This window comes from Natator depressus, chromosome 6, assembly GCF_965152275.1.
Source record: "Natator depressus isolate rNatDep1 chromosome 6, rNatDep2.hap1, whole genome shotgun sequence".
NCBI classification, from domain to species: Eukaryota; Metazoa; Chordata; order Testudines; family Cheloniidae; genus Natator; species Natator depressus.
The window spans coordinates 132,007,646-132,029,816 of NC_134239.1; the positions used below are offsets into that span (position 1 = coordinate 132,007,646).

Sequence of the window (22,171 nt, forward strand, 5' to 3'; positions counted from 1 at the left end):
GGACAAACCATCCCGATGAGTCGAAAGAATAGTAAACATGGCAAGCGACCAGCTTGGCTTAATGGTGAAATCCTAGCGGATCTTAAACATAAAAAAGAAGCTTACAAGAAGTGGAAGGTTGGACATATGACCAGGGAAGAGTATAAAAATATTGCTCGGGCATGTAGGAAAGATATAAGGAGGGCCAAATCGCACCTGGAGCTGCAGCTAGCAAGAGATGTCAAGAGTAACAAGAAGGGTTTCTTCAGGTATGTTGGCAACAAGAAGAAAGTCAAGGAAAGTGTGGGCCCCTTACTGAATGAGGGAGGCAACCTAGTGACAGAGGATGTGGAAAAAGCTAATGTACTCAATGCTTTTTTTGCCTCTGTTTTCACTAACAAGGTCAGCTCCCAGACTGCTGCGCTGGGCATCACAGAATGGGGAAGAGATGGCCAGCCCTCTGTGGAGATAGAGGTGGTTAGGGACTATTTAGAAAAGCTGGACGTGCACAAGTCCATGGGGCCGGACGAGTTGCATCCGAGAGTGCTGAAGGAATTGGCGGCTGTGATTGCAGAGCCCTTGGCCATTATCTTTGAAAACTCGTGGCGAACGGGGGAAGTCCCGGATGACTGGAAAAAGGCTAATGTAGTGCCAATCTTTAAAAAAGGGAAGAAGGAGGATCCTGGGAACTACAGGCCAGTCAGCCTCACCTCAGTCCCTGGAAAAATCATGGAGCAGGTCCTCAAAGAATCAATCCTGAAGCACTTACATGAGAGGAAAGTGATCAGGAACAGTCAGCATGGATTCACCAAGGGAAGGTCATGCCTGACTAATCTAATCGCCTTTTATGATGAGATTACTGGTTCTGTGGATGAAGGGAAAGCAGTGGATGTATTGTTTCTTGACTTTAGCAAAGCTTTTGACACGGTCTCCCACAGTATTCTTGTCAGCAAGTTAAAGAAGTATGGGCTGGATGAATGCACTATAAGGTGGGTAGAAAGCTGGCTAGATTGTCGGGCTCAACGGGTAGTGATCAATGGCTCCATGTCTAGTTGGCAGCCGGTGTCAAGTGGAGTGCCCCAGGGGTCGGTCCTGGGGCCGGTTTTGTTCAATATCTTCATAAATGATCTGGAGGATGGTGTGGATTGCACTCTCAGCAAATTTGCAGATGATACTAAACTGGGAGGAGTGGTAGATACGCTGGAGGGGAGGGATAGGATACAGAAGGACCTAGACAAATTGGAGGATTGGGCCAAAAGAAATCTGATGAGGTTCAATAAGGATAAGTGCAGGGTCCTGCACTTAGGATGGAAGAATCCAATGCACCGCTACAGACTAGGGACCGAATGACTAGGCAGCAGTTCTGCGGAAAAGGACCTAGGGGTGACAGTGGACGAGAAGCTGGATATGAGTCAACAGTTTGCCCTTGTTGCCAAGAAGGCCAATGGCATTTGGGGATGTATAAGTAGGGGCATAGCGAGCAGATCGAGGGATGTGATCGTTCCCCTCTATTCGACACTGGTGAGGCCTCATCTGGAGTACTGTGTCCAGTTTTGGGCCCCACACTACAAGAAGGATGTGGATAAATTGGAGAGAGTCCAGCGAAGGGCAACAAAAATGATTAGGGGTCTAGAGCACATGACTTATGAAGAGAGGCTGAGGGAGCTGGGATTGTTTAGTCTGCAGAAGAGAAGAATGAGGGGGGATTTGATAGCTGCTTTCAACTACCTGAAAGGGGGTTCCAAAGAGGATGGCTCTAGACTGTTCTCAATGGTAGCAGATGACAGAACGAGGAGTAATGATCTCAAGTTGCAATGGGGGAGGTTTAGATTGGATATTAGGAAAAACTTTTTCACTGAGAGGGTGGTGAAACACTGGAATGCGTTACCTAGGGAGGTGGTAGAATCTCCTTCCTTAGAGGTTTTTAAGGTCAGGCTTGACAAAGCCCTGGCTGGGATGATTTAACTGGGAATTGGTCCTGCTTCGAGCAGGGGGTTGGACTAGATGACCTTCTGGGGTCCCTTCCAACCCTGATATTCTATGATTCTATGATTCTATGATTCTATGTTCATGGCCTTGGGAATGTTCTAACTTACGCAAGGGGCTGTGTCAGTGCTCGGATGACCCCAAGACTGGGGCAGATGATAAAGATGGCCTTTGCCGCACCTCTGCCTGAGCTGGGCTGAGGGCTGTCAACGATCTAGCCTGAGATTTCTAAAGCACATTACGCAGAGAATTTCCGGTTTACATTAAGAACATCATCTCATGGCATCATGCAGGGTCTAAAACTTCTATTAAATTGGTTCTGCCCAAAGTTATGGATGTTTTCGCTGGCAGAAATTCTATTGCCTTTTCCACAGCACTGAGTCGATGGAACAAATCTCAAAAGGCTGTAAAGCTAACCTTCCGACTGGTGTCATCTAAACTTTAAATTATGGACTGAGTCACGCATTGGAGGATGCCCCTACTGTAGTTATTCATGACATTATGTTATTGCAGGGATGTTTTCCCTATTTGGTTTGAAGTAGGGTGATTTCCCTGAATAGCGGATTGTTCTATGTGCCTCAAGGAGGCACACCACCAAGGCTTTGACACGGCACCTCAGCGGACCTGTGCACTCAGCAGAATAGGCAACAGACATATCCCACATAGGAACACACAGTCTCCCTGTATCTGCAGCTGCAAACAAAGGCACCAGCCCCTCTTTCTTCCCAAATAAAGAAACTAAATGCATTTATTAATACAAGGCATTAATGCAATACCAATGCTGACACCTTAAAAACCCAAGCCAGGGCCCTTGAAGAAAGGATGTGAGTGCCATCCCCTGTGTACTGATAAGTGCATGTGTCCGAGTGTAGAATGTTATATACAAAAGGGACCACTTTCACACCGCAGTTGTTATATCTGAGTCGATATAGACAAGGGCCCACTTCTGTGCCCATCCATTGGACTCAATGGATCTGTGCCATTTTACACCAGCAGAGAGGATGGCCCATGATCCTGTCACTATGTAAAACATGCTGCTGCTCACGTAGCATTCACATGTCATTTCACGTACTGAAGTTTGGGCCTTTCACAGGATAATCCTCATCCCGTAACTCAACGTCACTGCACAGACAAATTGCGCTTTATAACAATGACACAAACCACTGTCTATGTGTATGTGCCATGCAGTGAGTTCCAGTAATGACTGAACTGCAACTTTAAATCTCTTAAATGTATGTGTTTAAAAACTCAGCCATAATGTTACTTAAAGTTTTTTTCCCCCATTCTATATATTTTAGTTCTCAGAATACACTAGAAATGTGTATTTTGGTTACATTATATCTGTGATAATATAGGAGGATGAGAAAGTTGTTAATAATTTACTATTTATTACACACTTCTTTATTAGATTTAGCTCTCTACTTCTGTGCTTTCTGACTTTGAACCAATTAGCCAGTCAATTCTGAAAATTGTCTATGCATGTCTTTCAAAACTGAGAACGAAAAATTCCCCTTATCAAGTTAAGCAAACAAGATGTATTCTATATTCAAATATGAATTGCTCTGCCCTTGTCTCCAACTCTGGGGACCTGGCCTCACATTTGCTTAAGATTATAGGGTAAATGAATTTTGTCATCTTATTTGAGTCCCAAACACACATTTTCATACATCTCAAAGCCTCCATATATATATATATATATATATATTTGGAATTTACTTCTGGAAAAGCCCAGAACTAAAATACCAGGGGACTGAGAGCGTCGATCCACCTGGGACTTGTTAGTTTCTTACATCTATAAATACTGAAGTACATAGTTTGTCAAAAACATTGAAATAAATATTAAGAGCATAATTTTTGAAAGGGCCTGTCAAGGGTTCCCTCGCCACTCTGAACTCTAGGGTACAGATGTGGGGACCCACATGAAAGACCCCCTAAGCTTATTTCTACCAGCTTAGGTTAAAAACTTTCCCAAGGCACAAATCCTTCCTTGTCCTTGGATGAGTACTGCTGCCACCACCAAGTGAGTTAGACAAAGATTCAGGAAAAGGACCACTTGGAGTTCCTATTTCTCAAATATTCCCCCAAGTGCCTTCACCCCCTTTCCTGGGGAGACTTGAGAGTAAACAAGGCGAGCACAGACCAGCCCCTTGGGTTTTTAGGACACTAAAAACCAATCAGGTTCTTAAAAGCAGAACTTTATTATAAAGAAAAAGTAAAAGAAGCACCTCTGTAAAATAAGGATGGAAGGTAATTTTACAGGGTAATAACATTCAAAACAGAGAGGATTCCTCTCTAGGCAAAACTTTAAAGTTACAAAAAAAAAAAAACCAGGAATAAACCTGCTTCTTAGCCTAGGGAAAATTCACAGGCTAAAACTAAAGATAATCTAACACATTCCCTTGCTGTTACTTACTATTTCTGTAATTTTAGATGGATCATTCAGTAGGAGCTGGATTACTTGCTTGGCCTCTCTTTTTGTCTCCGGAGAGAACACAAAGAAACACAAAACAAAACCTTCCCCCACAGATTTGAAAGTATCTTCTCCCCTTATTGGTCCTTTTGGTCAGGTGACAACCAGGTTATCTGAGCTTCTTAACCCTTTACAAGTAAAGGAGGGATTTTATGCAACCCTTAGCTGTATGTTTATGACAGGGCCACACTCTAAGTAAACTGTGCAATGGTCCCTAGGCACATTTACAACCCCCTATTTTCCTCTATTCCAGCAGCAGTTTGTACAGGCAGATTTGGTGATTGCACATGGAAATACCTCGTTTTAGATGCGATTATCACGCATTACTGTGGGCAAATGTTGGGTTTGGCAGGAACAGTGGAACCTTAACTTCAAGGGCTCTAAAACACAAAGTTGTATGCTTTGTTCCCTTCAGGATACACACAGTTTGTACTGAGAACAGCTGCCCTGTCTGTAACAATCCCATTGTTCACCTCCTCCTGTATAACTCAGTTAAGGCTTGTGGGAGATTCTTTCAGTTTTGAAGTTGGCTCCAGACCTTTGATGCTTCATAGTGATTCCATAACTGGCTCATGCTCTTAGTTATTCACTGAATTTGTCCCTTTTCAGGTTAAGAAATGCGGAGAGCTGGCGTAACCCGCTCAGTCCATTTTGGGACCATCAAGACCCCCTGCGCCATGTCACAAGGCTGGGGGAGGGTGAAGGGGTGTCAGGGAGGGCCACTCCACAGCAGTGCATTGTCTCCGTGGGCTGTCACTCTCGGAGAAATGGGCCACTGCACGTAGCCCTTCCCAGGGCTTGCTTCGCTCTCATGGAAACAACGATATTCGCAAGTGAAAATAAAGGTTTGAAATCCACTCAAGGGCTGCAGGAGACGCCGATAGCACCTTCGCCAGATCTCCTGGGGATGAAATACGGGGCACTTGTTCACAATGTGCTCAGTGGTTTGGAGGTCTCCACATTCACAGGGTAGCAAATCCTTGATTCTCCATCTGTGCCTGGGGTGCGCACATCTCCCGCGTAGCACCCTAATACCACTGATGGTCATCAGCAGAGCGAGAAATTGGGCAGTTTGACGGTGGGACCATGTACGAGGTTCTTGTTCACATCAGAGCCTGCCCGCTGTATCTGCTCGGGGTCTGGTGGGTTGAAGGTGGATGACAGAACAGCTTCTCCAGCCCCCCAGAATGGTCGGCAGGACTTAAGGCGAGTGCAAGGCAGGTGAGCGAGTTTCTCATGGAGCAGGAACTGTTGGCTAGCGAGAGCTTTCCTGTACTTATGCAATGTAGCCATCTCTCACCGCGTGGTTGGGGAAGGATGTTTGCGAGGATGGGAAGCCAAGGCAGTAGAGTGAACATCAGGGTGCTAGTTACAAGTCGCATAGCCGCTTTTAGCTGGATATCAGAGTTCTGTGTGTGAGATTCTTCCCCAGACAGGTGTGTAATACTTTGACGTGGAACAAACTAAAGCCCAGCATTGCTCTTCGTAGCGTTCGAGCAACCCAAGCCCAGTGAGAACCTGCTTGTTTTTGGATGTGACTGATGCAATTCTTCACTTTGTGGCTCACCTGCTTCAGTTGTTGTTGACAGGTTAAGGCTGCACTGAGAGAGACTCCTAGGTAGCGGGGCTTAGGGTTGTGAGCGGCTGCCTTGCCTTGCGACAGACGTTTGTTTAGCATCCTCTTTGCTTCAGAACTGCTGAGACGAGGAGCTGGCAGCACCGGTTTTGATGGATTGGGTTTGAACTACCAGTACCAAAAATAGGTTTCCGTTCTCTTCAGACCAGAGCTAAGGGTTTCTTCTGCTTCCTGGAGTGTCACGGCTCGGGTCATTAGTGCCCGTTGTCGGCATAAATGAACTGCCATTTTGGGCACATCACTGACATATATGTATAAAAGGTCTGGTGCTGATACGGATCCCTGCGGGAGGCCATCGTGCACACTCTGCTTTTGGCTACACTGATTTCTGAGATGGGCCTGGAGGGTTTGGTCTGAAAGCGCTTGTAACCCACACACCGCCTGGCTGCGGGGTTCTGTCCAGCTACTGGCACTGAGACCACTGAGCGAGATTAGTGAGTCTGCTCTGCAGCCTTCACTACGGGCCAGGTGGTTTTTAGCTCCTGCATTTAGCTCCAGAGGTCCTAGGGTTTGATCCCGCCCATCAACAACCAGTCTGTCAGCGTTACAAGTGGGGGCTCATCTGGGATTTCAACTGGGAAGTCTCTGAAGCTCAGGACGTACTTCCTCAGCTAGGGGAAATATGTCACCCACACACCTTCCGGGTGTGGTGTTGGGCCCATCTAGTGGCACTGAGAGAGAGATTGCTGAGTCTGCTCTACAGCCTTAGCTAACAGCCGCGTGGCTTTAAAAAGTCACGTGACTTTTAGCTCGTGCAGTAGAGGCTGATGCACTTAGCTCCAGAGGTCCCAGGTTCGACCCCGCCTGCCGACAACCAGGGTCTGTCAGTGTGACACACTGACCTAATGAGTGGAAGACATCTGGCTGCATTGAAGCAGGTTGGATGGATTTAGCAGGAGGCGTCATAGGCTGACAACAAGGCAATAAAAGCTGAAGCCGTTTAAAGCTGCCAATGTGTGCAGGCCGTGCAAGCACTTGGTCTCTGGAGTGATGGTGGCAACCGTCACACGGGCCACCCTGTTATGTGCACTTTAATCTATTGTACAAACAAATGCACCCAGGTCGGAGACCGAAGATCACTTGTTGACCTCCTGGTCAAAATAGCAACTTTCCCTTGGTTTGGAACTCCCGTTCCATTTAGCAAAATGGGGCGGCGGGGGAACACACATAGCATGAAGGAGATTTTGCTCAAATACTGTTCTACTGAGAAACCACCCAAGCCCAGAATGATTCCTCTGATAGCAAAGCGGGGCTGTGATCCTGATGCCCCTGGACTGATGAATGAGTAGCCCACCACCTTGTAAGGTAAGTTCCTTGAGGCTCCATCTGTTGAGAGATTTCTCCCAATGTAACTCAAGTGAGAGGCAAATCACATGCCCGGCTGTCTGCTGTGCCTGCCTGTCAGGATGCCAGTGTAATCTCTGTGTCCAGCGAGCTGAGTCCTTGATGCTGAGCTCGTTTTGCCTTAGCGTTTCAGGGTTAGCCCTTGGGGATCTAGGGAGAAAAGCCGTTCTGCACTTTTCATGTCTCTTTGTAAAAGAGTGCTCAACAATGGCAAAAGGGTTTAGATTTAAGGCTGGGTCATCGGTCCCCTCACCCCCACCCAGAGAAACGGGCCTAGGAGAGCAGGAAAAAGGGCAGGAAGGCCCACAGCTTCCCCTGGCACAGTGTCTGATGAACTGTCCCCTCAGGTGTGACTCTGAGACAGCCCTGGTTTCAGACCCAGCCTCGTTAGCTCAAGCCGTAGAGACTTCAGCTTTTAGTGCACTCCCTGGTAAGGTGGCCAGGATGGTGCCTGTCACATATACACAGGATCAGTCCCACATGAGTGACAAAATTAGAGCATCATTCGTCTAGAGAATAATTAGTATGCGAAGAGCAAACAACAGCAACTCTAGTGAGGAGATATATCTATAGAGAGAGATAGAGATATCTCCTTCCTAGTGTTCTGATATATATCAGAACTCAAGCGTGCTGGTTTTTAAAGAGCACAGGAGAAGATGGAGATCACTTCTCAGTTATAAATTCAACTTCCTAATATAAATTGTGTAGCAAAAGCGTTCTGTATGGTACTAGACTAGCAGAGCCAATAAAGAGGCAAAATTTAAAAGCAGTTTATCTTTAATACCAAGAGTTGATCATATAGTAACGATTGCTAATTTTATGAGCTTTAATAACCTATATACAGAGAGAAGCTACAGAAAGCATAAACATTTAATAATCAAGATACAGAGGGGCTAATAGCAGAAGCAAAATTTGCATCTTTTACCTGAAGTTAGACAGGAAGTTATAATATCAAAAAGTAATGTCAGGTTTGACTTAAAATAATGCTCTCTAATGGTTTTTGGTCCATTCAGTTCAAGTTTCATATGTTAGTCTGAAATATATAATGATTTTTATATAAACTCTATTGATTTACACCAACAAAGAATTTGCCTCATGGTGTTTCATGGTATATTGTGGATTATCATCAATCAGATACAATAGTATAAATGCATTGTAACAATGCTGGCTTTGGCGGGACACTTCTGAGAGTATCAATTCAGGACAAGTTTCAGAGTAACAGCCGTGTTAGTCTGTATTCGTAAAAAGAAAAAAGAAAAGGAGTACTTGTGGCACCTTAGAGACTAACCAGTTTATTTGAGCATGAGCTTTCGTGAGCTACAGCTCACTTCATCGGATGCATAGCATATCGTGGAAACTGCAGAAGACATTATATACACACAGAGACCATGAAACAAAACTTCCTCCCACCCCACTCTCCTGCTGGTAACAGCTTATCTAAAGTGATCTTCAAGTAGGGCCATTTCCAGCACAAATCCAGGTTTTCTCACCCTTCCCCCCCCCCACATACACACATACAAACTCACTCTACTGCTGGTAATAGCCCATCCCTCTTTGAAACCTCTCTTTATAATGCGCATGATAATCAAGGTGGGTCATTTCCAGCACTAATCCAGGTTTTCTCACCCCCCCCCCACACCCCCCCCTCCAAAAACCACACACACAAACTCACTCTCCTGCTGGCAATAGCTCATCTTACAATGTGCACAGCAATAATCCAAGTTTAACCAGAACGTCTTGGGGGGGGTTTGCAGGAAAAAAAACAAGGGGAGATAGGCTACCTTGCATAATGACTTAGCCACTCCCAGTCTCTATTCAAGCCCAAATTAATAGTATCCAATTTGCAAATGAATTCCAATTCAGCAGTTTCTCGCTGGAGTCACACAACAGAACCACTAACCCAGGAACCTATCCTTGCAACAAAGCCCGTTGCCAACTGTGCCCACATATCTATTCAGGGGACACCATCACAGGGCCTAACAACATCAGCCACACTATCAGAGGCTCGTTCACCTGCACATCCACCAATGTGATATATGCCATCATGTGCCAGCAATGCCCCTCTGCCATGTACATTGGTCAAACTGGACAGTCTCTACGTAAAAGAATAAATGGACACAAATCAGATGTTAAGAATTATAACATTCATAAACCAGTCGGAGAACACTTCAATCTCTCTGGTCACGCAATCACAGACATGAGGGTCGCTATCTTAAAGCAAAAAAACTTCAAATCCAGACTCCAGCGAGAAACTGCTGAATTGGAATTCATTTGCAAATTGGATACTATTAATTTGGGCTTGAATAGAGACTGGGAGTGGCTAAGTCATTATGCAAGGTAGCCTATCTCCCCTTGTTTTTTTTCCTGCAACCCCCCCCCAAGACGTTCTGGTTAAACTTGGATTATTGCTGTGCACATTGTAAGATGAGCTATTGCCAGCAGGAGAGTGAGTTTGTGTGTGTGGTTTTTGGAGGGGGGGTGTGGGGGGGGGTGAGAAAACCTGGATTAGTGCTGGAAATGACCCACCTTGATTATCATGTGCATTATAAAGAGAGGTTTCAAAGAGGGATGGGCTATTACCAGCAGTAGAGTGAGTTTGTATGTGTGTATGTGGGGGGGGGGGAAGGGTGAGAAAACCTGGATTTGTGCTGGAAATGGCCCTCCTTGAAGATCACTTTAGATAAGCTGTTACCAGCAGGAGAGTGGGGTGGGAGGAAGTTTTGTTTCATGGTCTCTGTGTGTATATAATGTCTTCTGCAGTTTCCACGATATGCTATGCATCCGATGAAGTGAGCTGTAGCTCACGAAAGCTCATGCTCAAATAAACTGGTTAGTCTCTAAGGTGCCACAAGTACTCCTTTTCTTTTTTCTTTTTACGAATTCAGGACAAATTGCTCAGAGCAGGGAAGTTACAGCACAAGGCTGGGGTTTTTCCACTTTTAAGGCACACCAAACCAGCCAGACAGAGAGGACTTTGGTTTTACCCCACTGACTAACTCTAAGTCATACAGGCAATTCCTTTAGACATTTCAGTTTCCCAGTATCACCACCAGTGCAACTCGTTATGGGGACGAATGGTCATGAAAACCAATACCCCAGGTTCTCGTGATCCCAAAAGACCAAGCCCCAGACCCAGGTCAATATACAAGTCACATCTTACCCACAAATCACGCTGTTGCCAATCCTTTGGAATCTAAGATCTAAAGATTTATTCATAAAAGGAAAAGATAGAGATGAGAGCTAGAATTGATTAAATGGAATCAATGACATACAGTAATGGCAAAGTCCTTGGTTCAGGCTTGTAGCAGTGATGGAATAAACTTCAGGTTTAAATCAAGTCTCTGGAGAACATCCCCAGCTGGGATGGGTCATTCAGTCCTTTGTTCAGAGCTTCAGTTTGCAGCAAGGTTCTTCCAGAAGTAAGAAGCAGGATTGAAAACAAAATGGAGGGGTTTCCAGGGCCTTTTATATTCTCTGCCCTGTGGAAGATCACAGCAGCAAGATGGCATTTGGAGTCACATGGGCAAGTCACATGTCTATGCATGACTCAGTTCTTTACAGGCTGGGACGCCATTGTTTACATGTTAGCTTGAATGTTCCCAGGAAAGCTCAGATGTGGATTGGCTCTCAAAGTCCATCGTCAGTTAAGTGTTTCTTGATTGGGCACTGACTGAGAAGATGCATCCGATGAAGTGGGTGTTAGTCCACGGAAGCTTATGCCCAAATAAATGTCTTATGTCTTTAAGGTGCCACAAGTACTCCTCGGTTTTTTTTACTGAGAAGAGTCCTTTCTCAAGAAGCTGACCAAATGCTTCACTGAGGCTCCTTAGAATCAAAACACATTGCGACACAAGTACAGAGCCAATATTCATAACTTCAGCTACACAAATGACGCACACATACAGACAGCATAATCATAACCAGCAAATCAGAACCTTTCCATGACAACCTTCATACAATATTTGCTGCAAATATATAACAGTGGTTGCAACAATGATCTATACTGTCAGTAATGTCAGTAATGTCACATGCATATAACTGACTTTCCTGTACTTAGAGCAGGAGGAATATAAAAGGAAGGGGAAGTGCTGGCAGTTTTCTTTACTAAGATTGCAAGTCTTGGTTTTGCCTATTTTAAGAAGAAAATACAGATACTCTTTTACTGAGGAAAAATGGAGAAAACAGTATATGAATGAGAATGGAAGCTATTTTATGTCACCTTAATTAATATATTATATGAAACAAGATTTGTCAAGCCTGACCTTAAAAACCTCTAAGGATGGAGATTCCACCACCTCCCTAAGTAACCCATTCCAGTGCTTCACCATCTGGCATTGTTGGCAGATAAGTGGGACTTTTGGACTCTTTTGAAGGCCAATAGGTAGCCTTTGAGAGCTCTGGACCCTTTGGAAATATACAAAGTATGCTTCCTACTTTTCTATGGGGAAAGGAACTATTTTCAAACTTTCAGCCCAGAGAAAATGCAATGTCCTGTTGAATTGAATGTCAATGACAGCTTTTAGTCCATTGATTTACGGTTACCACAGTGTGCTAGCTGCTCCAGAGTCTATCTGCTTGTCAGGACGGGTAGCTGGCATGTCCGTACACAGCACCTTTCCATTATGCATTTGTACAGCTACGGGTAGGGTGTGACCAGGTACCCATTAAGTCCCATTGACCGCCGACCATTGATGAATGATGGTGAGATCCCAGCTGTGTTAAAGTCAATGTCAAAACTCCCATTGACTTCACTCGGGCTAGCATTTCACCAAGAATGTTGGTCTCACTTTTGCTTCAGGCTAATTGGGGTCCAACCTTGTTATGGCAGGACAGCTCACCCCAGTAATGCAGGCTGGCGGAGACAGTGGCCAACACCCTCCTAATGGACGTCCTGCCACATCTGCTCTCCTGCTCCCTCATGCTTTCTCTGTACTGAGCAAGCAGCCAAGCAAGCGTCTCTAAATCCGCCCCCCAGCACCCGTGGGCCCCTCTGATCTGCCACCCAGGCTGGATGGTTATGCTTGTGTTACCGTGTCAGGCTCTGTGACAGCATGTCTAACAGGAAAGCTGGCAGCCTCTGAAATTGTGCTTTATGTTTGAAAGTGGTGCTAGACCAGCACAATTCATGCTGCACTGTCAGTTTTGCCACGGTAACCTACCATTGTGCCATGTGGTTGTGATTGCTACAGCTTTCATTAACGGGCCATCATTGTCAGAGAGCATCAGTGTGCTCATGTGGCCAGTAAGGATTTGCTGAGAGAGTTTTGCACCATATCACATGATCGTTATGAAGTATGGTGCCTAGAGGGGATTCAAGGCTAGGGCCCAGTTCTCCTCTCCCACAAGTTTTACACTGGTCTGACTCCATTTACACCATGTGACTGAGGTAAGACTCATGCCTAGAAACTGTATAATGGCAACTAAGGGTGGTGACCCAGTTCTGACCTCACTGAACCTCCTCTCATTTCCCAACAGAAGAGGTCCCTGTCCTGCACCAGAGTTTAGGAACGGTATGGGGAAGAAGAACCCCACAGTGCACCAGCTGCCTACCAATTCCCAGTTGTCTCCAGAGACTTTGCCAAGACCCCAACACACTGTTGGCTTCCCCATGGTTCATAGAGCCAAGCTTGTAGAGCAGAAGGGACCAGTGTCATCATCTAGTCTGACTCCAGCATAGCACCAGCCAGAGAACCTCACCCAGGGGTTCCTGTACTTTGGGGTGAGGTAGAATAGACCTCTTAAATAGACATCCAGTCTGGACTTACACTTCAAGTGATACAGAATCCCCTGCATCCTGTTCCAGTGATTAATTACCCTCTTTGCTCCCTCAAAGACAGGCAGATCCTGTCCTCTAGCACCCAGAACACCCTGCTGACTGACGTTGGAAGAGGCATGGTCTTGTTTGATCACAGGACTTTGAGTCAGGATCCCCAAAAGCTAATCTCAGCTCTGACCCTGATTCACTTTCTGACTAGAGGCAAGTCACTACTCTGTCTCTCTCCACTGGTCAACAAATAGTTAATGTTTGCAAAGCACCCCGAGGATGTCAAATGACAAATGGTGCTGCTATTTCAGGGACCCAGATGCTTATTTTCTGGATCCCGAGTACGTCCCCTTTAAGTGCCTGACTCTGACTCATGCCAGGGTGTCAGGGGCCGGTGGATGCACCGAGCTCATCCATGCCTGGGAAAGTCTGACGTGGGAGCAAACGGTGCAGCAGGAAGGGAAAACTGGAGGCCCAGGCCGTGTGGTGAAAGAGGGCGACAGCCCCATATTGAAGGAAGATGTAAGTACGCAAGGGGCTGTAAACGATGGAAGACCAGTGGCCACAGTTCTGGTGGCTGTGAGAGAGGAGGGACCTGTTAAGACCTGGCACCAAAGGTTTACAACTGTGGATGTCTAGGGGCAGATCCTCATCTGAGGTAAAGAGTCACAGCTCCACTGACTGCAGGTAGCTATGACAATTAACACCAGCTGAGGATCTGCCCCTAAATTCTTACCCCACATGGACTTCTGAGCCTCCCTTGTTGGTGTATCCCTGAGGATCTAGTTTGCCATGGCCTGGGGCTGGGAGGAGAGGGGTAATTTCCACTGATGAGTCCTGCTCTGGGGGCACGGCCTGGAACACAGTGGGCAGCATTCGCCATTACTCAGTGCTGGTCCCACGAGTGACATACCAGTGATCCATCACTCCCAGAGTACAGCTGGCCTGAGAGTCATACTCCAGGGCTGAGGCTAGCCCGGCGCTCCAGGGAACTTGGACAGGGTGCCTCCCTCGCCTTTAATGGAAGATGTATCTAAATCCTCCAAGCTGCTCTGGACATCTCAACCCAGGAAGAGAGCATGTGATTTGGAGAGTCACCATGGTCCATACTGAACATTCCTGCTATGGCACCTGCTACACTGACTGCCCCATGCCTCTTCCCAAGGCTGTTTGGAGAGCAGGGGAAATTAACCAGTGACAGCTCAGAGAAAGGATCCTAGAAACAGTTACCCCCTACTTTTATTTGGGTCATTTGTCTATGAACTCAACGGCAGCACAAGAACAGTTCAGAAGATTTTCTGTTTCTTTTCCAACAAAACTGCTTCCAAAATATCCGTTGTGCATTTGAAAGAACGCTTTCAATTGTGATTACCTTTTGGCCTGTTCAGCTGATAACTATACCACCGCTGGCTTCAGACTGAAGCTAGACAATTGTAGCTTCAGTACCTCCTGAGTTAGACCATGGCTAGTGTTCACGATGGGAGCTCTCGGAGTTCTAGTACAGTTTCTCCTAAACTTACCGTGTAACTCCTAGTTACTGGCTCTTGTGATACTCCCTTTGTGAAGAAGAAGAAGAAGAAGAAGAAGAAGAAGCCTGTATCCGGAGGGGACAGGCGGGCTGGGGATTTGCTGACTGCTCCTGTGGGAGCGCTGCACTGACTCTGCATTACCTTCCCGCTCGCTTGGTCTCCCGTTGGAGGTTCACTGTTTGCTCTCCCCTGGCACAGCCAGTACATTGTCTCTGTGGGGTGTCCCAGGTGACTTCTTGGTTGGCAGCAACACCACTGCTCAGTCGGCCTGGAACAAACCTTGAGAAAAAAGGGAAAGACAACCTGCAGGGCTTGCCCTGGAAGCCATGCTGATGGCAGAAATCCCACTACAAGAGCTCTGAATGGCTCAGCTGGGTCGCAGGTGCAAACATATACAGGAGCGTGGCCATCCCTGACAAAGGACTTGATATTGGACGTTCCATTCTTCTATTTCACAGATTCTCAGGCTAAAAGGGCCCAGCAGCGGCAGCAGCTGGTGTGACCTCCTGCCTAGCACAGGCCAGAGAACCTACCCTGGTAAACAGCACTGGGATGTGAACTTTCTCCTGCAGGACCCAGTGTGTAGCGCCCCGGCTGATGGTTGCCCATTAACAACTGCATGCTAAGATCTATCACTTAGCCAGTTCCAGTCCATTTAATACATACCAGGTTATTTTTGTACTCTGCTCCTTTTTAATTGAAACATCATATGGTAGGGATTTATTAGTTGTAGGGTGGTAGGACCTAAAGGTCCCAACTCAGTTCCGGGCCCCATCGTGCTAGGCATTGTTCAGAGACAGTCCCTGCCCCGAGTGCTTATGACAGCTTTACAAACAGAGAGTGGGGCAGCGCAGCATTACTGCCTTCGCTCTCTCGTCATGTGCAGAGCTGAACATTGGTTTGAATTCCCAACCGGGCTCATCCCTGCGTGTTGCACCCCTTCTGTTTGCTTTTCCATAAACATGCAAATGGAGTTTTGTTCTGGGGAATGCCTCTTCTGCAGGCAAATCCCCATTTGTCTTATGTCTGGTCTATGCTTTGCTCACTACTAGTGCTGGAATTGCTCCTCTGCTCTGCTTACGGTGCTTCAGTGGCCCTGTCAGAGAGTGCTGAGGAAATAATATCCATGGATAATAAATAGTCAGAGCCAAAGACAGATAACATGAATACTACGAGAAAAACCCTTTGCCTCAAATACATTCACACAAGTGTTAAACAAACAAGTTAATACAAATTAAACGGTGTGTATGAATAATGTCTGAATAGAAAAAAGCAGGAAATCAGCCAGAAAAATCTTTTCATGAAAGGAGTAGAAAAACGCATAGAATCCATTATAGGGGAATTGCCAGGTGACCCCGTACAGCAATGTGATGAGATTATAAGTCTATGTGCCGTGTTACAGGTTGTTTTTCCTTTTTTTATTCCCATGTAAATGATTAATCAAAGTCACTTTCCCTGGCACTCTAAGTCAAGAACCTAAAATCTATTCTCAGATATTCCAGTGATGGGCACCAACATCAGAACGTGGAATAATGGACAGAAATTGTGTGATAGTGCCTGGAGCTTCGGGTGCAGAGCTGAGGAACGTATTGGATGCCTCTTATAATAATTACCTACAGCTTCTGGAGTGTCAGCTAAGACACTCCCAACTCAGATCACTTTCAGCCTATAACCCCCATGACATGAAATGCAGAGATTATTAACTTTGCTCAATGATCTTTGATGCACAGTCACCTTTCTCCTGTGCTCAAACAGCTCTCCTGGATAACATTAACAAGTGCCGTCTACGTGATTTTTCCAGTGTCCTCACTGACCTTTGCTGGTGACTTTAATAAATATAGGGCTGAAGCTCTCCTTGATATTGAGTAACTTTCTGCAGCCAAGGGGAGTAGTGCATTAGAGCAGTCAGACTGTGAAATAGACCTCACTCTTCATTTCATTATAAACAAAAATCTGATTTCATTTCCAGACATGAACAAGTTTAAAATATTTCAGTTCAGACAGACAGGTTTAGTTTTCACCTCTGGGCTCCTAAGTGTAACAAGAGAAAACATAGTCAGTTGTTTTTCAAACCCAGCTTCCTGAAAAGGTGGTGTGGCTGAATTGTACTGCTGGGTTCTCATAGACTCATTGATTTAAGGTCAGAAGGGACCATCAAGATCATCTTATCTGACCTCCTGCGCATTGCAGGCCACAGAACCTCACCCACTGTCTTTATTTGCTGTCTTCTAAACAAAACACAAACTCGAAGAACTATTGCGACAAGAGAAAGAAGTCCTTGTTGGTGCTTCACATCCTTCTGTGGTAGGAAATGAGGCCTCTGGACTTTTATGGGTTTTATTAGCAGGACCTGAACTGAAAATACAGATCTGAATGGCAAATTTCCCAAAGTTTGGGGGCCGGCAGAAGTGGGGTGGGATCAGTTGTTCCATTTTTGGCAGGTGTGCTTCTCTTGGTGTGCCAACACCCATACTATAGGAAGAGAACAGATCAGCCCCCCATCAGAGCTAGAACTAATCCACTGGACAGATGCCGTCCTACATGGTCTACCTAGTAAGCCCCAGGCAGAATGAGCTGTGATCCCCTAATCTAGAGATGAGCAAAGCCTGGCTCTCTGTGATTAGGACAGTGATTATCCAGGTCACTTTCCTAGCTTGTTAATAAAGTTCCAACCCATTTAAAATGCAAACAGAATGTACATCTTGATGGCCTTTTGAGGCAGTGAGTAACACCAGGGAAAGAGGCAAATGTAAAACCAATGGCATACTCATCAAACCTGTATGCATTCAGTGCAGGCCTGGGCACCATCCCAGCATCGTTACGTTATGGCTCATCCTAAAAAACATTGCATGTTGAGCTGCATCATAGGGCGTGCCCCCCCGACAGGCAGTGAAAGGCTTCCTGTGGGCCTGAGGCCAGTTACTTCCCCTGACTGCAGCAGGAGAGGGGGCCAAGCTGATTTAGAGATGGCGTCCAGCTGGCGGAGGAGGTGGCTGGTGACTACGAAGGCTGGAAGTGTGGAGCAGAAGGGGGCTGCAGGGAGCAGAGGAACGAACTCTCTGGGACTGGAATGGAGAGACTGGGAGGGTCAAGGAGGAAGTTGGCCCTGGTAGCCTCTCTTAGACAGGGAAGTCTGGCCAAAGGCCCGGAAAGAGTCACAGGCACCACGGGGTGAAGCAGGCTCTAGCGGTGAGGGGCTCTGATAACAGAGCAGGATCTGGACTTCCAGGGAGAGAGCCCTCGGAGGGTCTAGCTGAGGAACAGAAGGGAACGAAAGGCCAAGCCCAAGGAGGGCAGAAGGAGGTTTACATTTGTACTCTGAGTTGGGATTTTTATTTTATTTTTTTTGCGGGGGGGGGGGGGGATTCCCAGGGAGAGCCCTGTGACTCCTGACCCTGGAAGAAGGGTGAGCCTCAAGAGGTGAGGAAAAGGTGTTGGAAATTATTTTCCTCGTACATGTATTAAGGTTTACCAAGACTCATTTCCACACGAGCATTCCTTTATTACTCCAAAGGCCATTTGGTGTTGGTTACATCAAAAGGACAAATATAAGCCTACACACACTGTATCCTAGTGACAATACAGGCCGAGATATTGGCCAAATACTCGGAATGGGATTGGGATTGGGAGATACCTTTCCACCATGGCTCCGGAGCTCGGAGAAAGAAACCCCTAGAAATCTTGCCTTTTTATACCTTACAATAAAAAAGTGATGCCATTGCTGGAATGAGGCCTTACTTAAGGCCAGATGAGGCATTTTTAAAAACGCATTAAACCAATCTGCGCAGCCCGTTATTTACAGCAAACTGTGTTTTCTTTAATCTACTACCTCAGCCCAAATCTTAAGTAAGATAATGCGAGTATGTCACAGGTCACTACAAGTTAAACACAAACAGCCCTTGTTTCTCATGATCTCATTAATCTTTCTGGGCACATGATTTGGGCCTATTGCTCATGCTAACATCCAAACTCAATTTAAAATCATTGTTCACCCAGATCTACTGTGGGCCTATATCTCCACAGAGGGTCTGGTTAAAAGGCTATGGTACGAAAAAGTCTAGAGCGGTGGCAGGGGTGGGCAGGGCTTGCCTGCTCACTAGATGGCCCTTTGGAGTGGGTGGGCATGAATTTCCCTATCAGCCACTGGAGAAGGTGGCATGAAGCAGGGGATAAGGACATGGGAATGCCCAGCAAAGAAGGTGTGAGGACCAGGGGGCCCAGAGTTGGGGCCAAAGACCTTTTTGCAAGGACGTCTGGACTTTTATTGGTTGGACTTTGTCATCCCAAAATGGGTGGGGACTAAATCGTGGCCTGGCTGGAGGGCCAAGTTATGGAAAGGGAGACTGTCACTGTCCTGGAGCAATTGTTAGCAGGGGGTGCTGCACATGAGAGCAGCTGCCCCACACCCAGCCACAAGGAGGCGCTCTCCTGGGGAGGCCGCACTTCTTCAGGCTGGGTGGAATTTTTCTGTTTAAACTGTTTTTTTACAGAAAATTGTTTGTTTGTTGTTGTTGTTTTTTAACCAAATGTGGTTTTTGGGGGGAATGTCTGCCTGCTGTGGAAAAATTTACTTGTCAAGGAAGAATTGAAAACCAAAAGCTTTTCCGACAAAAACTTTCAAGACTTTCAGTTTTGTTTTGTTTTTTGACAAAAAAATTTGAAATTTTCAACAGAAAAAAAACATTTTTCCAGCTAGCACTAATTCAATATAATGGGTAAGAAAATGTTTTAGCATCAGACCAAATAACATGTGAGCACGTGACAAAGCAAAATTGCTTGAATGATTTTGTGTAGAAAGCAAACCCAACAATATTTGCTAATACACCAGTTGGCTGGTCAAACCCAGACTCTCGGACCTATTTGTACTTTCTAATAGGAGGCGGTAAATACATTGTAGGAATTGCTCCAGAACCAGGAGAGACAGAGTTGGTGAGGTAATATCTTTTACTGGACCGACTTCTCTTGGTGAGAAAGGCAAGCGTTTGAGCCACACAGAGCTCTTCCAGAACCCTGGGCACGCAGGGTGCACACCTGTCCAGGTACTATTTTGGGAGGTGAATTTTTTTTAGCTTTCAGCAAATAATGCCACTAAGTCTGCCAGGGGGAACAGGTTCTAAATTATTAAGCAGCCTAAACGTTCCCCCAAATTTAAATATTTTAGGGAAACAGAATTAAGTTATAAAAACAAGTGGCATTTTAATAAATCAGAACTGTAAATGAGATGAATGACTTTTGTGTACTATGGCATGAGAAACCCCTTCAAAGCACTTTCTCTGCCAGAATGGGTGCTCACAGTACACCAGCAGTGCTCTGCATTAACTAGCCTCCACTCTTCAATTTACAACCCCGTTCTGCTCTTGCTTCTCATTTCATTTGTTCTCTCTGTGCTTCTTGATCCTGGGTTTCATCTCATTTCATGACGGGCTCTTGACAGCCCCTTGGTAGTGCAGTTTTTAATATGGTGACAGTCTCTGTGACCTCATTTCCCCAGCCCACTGCCAGAGACTGTTTAATCTGAAGCACAGTCCAGCTGAGATTCAAATACAATGTAGCAGAAGAGCAGAAATTCAGAACACCACTGAGTCAGTGCTCACATTCAGCCCAGGAAAACCAGTAATTATCTTCTCCTCCTCCCCGGCACATGGTTATAGGTCTAGATCTGTGGTAGGCTAAATGCGATCACAGGAACGCATAGCACCTGCTCTTGGGCGTGGGAGCTGAGAAGTGCTGTATCGATCTCATTTCCACAGGAATAATTTCCTCCTTAGTCATTGTTAAGAGGACAGAAGGCCGGATTCCCTACTGCCCTGCACCTTGTGCTGTCATTTCCTTCCCTGCAGACTGAGTGTAAGCATGTGACCATTCTGGCCTTTTACAACCACTTTGCTCTCATTGCACAGTTGCCAGTGAAGACACATGATGCAGGGCAGGGAGGATCATAACAGTGACTCATTCAGGGTAACAGCTTCCCTGGCTCAAGCAACAAACATTTTTGGAGGAGAATTAATGCCAAAGAGGCACATGGCCTTTGTGCAGGGTCCCTGGAGTGAGGGGAAAGCTGAGAAATCTTTGCTCTTCTTTGCTGGTGATTACAAGCTTGTGTGTCCCTGCGGATAAGTCCACAGCTGCGGATAAGCCATCCAGCTGTGGCATCACAAAGGGATCCATTAAGCAGGGAAGGCTCACAACACAATTAAGAGAGTTTTTTGTGTCTTTTGTCTATTTACCTTTTTCTCATTCTGTGTTTGAATTTCTTTTCTCCTTCCTTCTCTGGCAGAAAAATGCAAAAGACACAATAATTTCCACTGGTACTGAGGGATTACAAAACCTCCCCACTGCCAGGGACTGGCCCAATAGGCTGCTGTCATAAATATAAAGGGAAGGGTAAACCCCTTTTAAAATCCCTCCTGGCCAGAGGAAAAATCCTCTCACCTGTAAAGGGTTAAGAAGCTAAAGGTAACCTCGCTGGCACCTGACCAAAATGACCAATGAGGAGACAAGATACTTTCAAAAGCTGGGAGGAGGGAGAGAAACAAAGGGTCTGTGTCTGTCTGTATGCTGCTTTTGCTGGGGATAGAACAGGAATGGAGTCTTAGAACTTAGTAAGTAATCTAGCTAGGTATGTGTTAGATTATGATTTCTTTAAATGGCTGAGAAAAGAACTGTGCTGAATAGAATGACTATTTCTGTCTGTGTGTCTTTTTTGTAACTTAAGGTTTTGCCTAGAGGGATTCTCTATGTTTTGAATCTAATTACCCTGTAAGGTATCTACCATCCTGATTTTACAGAGGTGATTCTTTTCTTTTTACTTCTATTAAAAGTCTTCTTGTAAGGAAACTGAATGCTTTTTCATTGTTCTAAGATCCAAGGGTTTGGGTCTGTGGTCACCTATGCAAATTGGTGAGGATTTTTACCAAACCTTCCCCAGGAAGTGGGGTGCAAGAGTTGGGAGGATTTTGGGAGGAAAGACGTGTCCAAACTCTGTTTTTTCAGGAACCCAGATAAAGTTTGGTGGTGGCAGTGGAAATCCAAGGGCAAAGGGTAAAATTAATTTGTACCTTGGGGAAGTTTTAACCTAAGCTGGTAAAAGTAAGCTTAGGAGGTTTTCATGCAGGTCCCCACATCTGTACCTTAGAATTCAGAGTGGGGAAGGAACCTTGACAGCTGCTAACTAACCATTGTTATTTTTATTCTAGCTCATACTCCATCTATCGTCATAGAGATCAGGAAATGAGTATTGACCAGAGCAGTGGAAAACATGTAATTTTCCCTTCACAGGAGTTTATGCAAATGTTTCCCTTGATTTCAATCCCCCAAAGGAAGTCTTTTCATTGAAGTTTGCTTTCAGACAAACCCGACATTCACAACTGAAGTCCCCCATGGAACCTAAAGAAAATAGAACTGCAGACTTTGCACGGTTTAATGAGAAGCCATAAACTGGGACCAAGCTTGCTTGAAAAGCT

General features: G+C 45.7%; 1 long non-coding RNA gene across 1 annotated transcript in view; it reads left to right on the plus strand.

Moving 5' to 3' along the window:
- The window catches only part of LOC141990249 (uncharacterized), a 36,389-nt gene extending 14,461 nt beyond the window's left edge, over positions 1-21,928 (plus strand). The window contains exon 3 of the long non-coding RNA XR_012640125.1: positions 21,905-21,928. This is a non-coding gene — a long non-coding RNA (uncharacterized LOC141990249). The remainder of the gene's footprint in view (positions 1-21,904) is intronic.
- Positions 21,929-22,171: the final 243 nt, after the last annotated feature.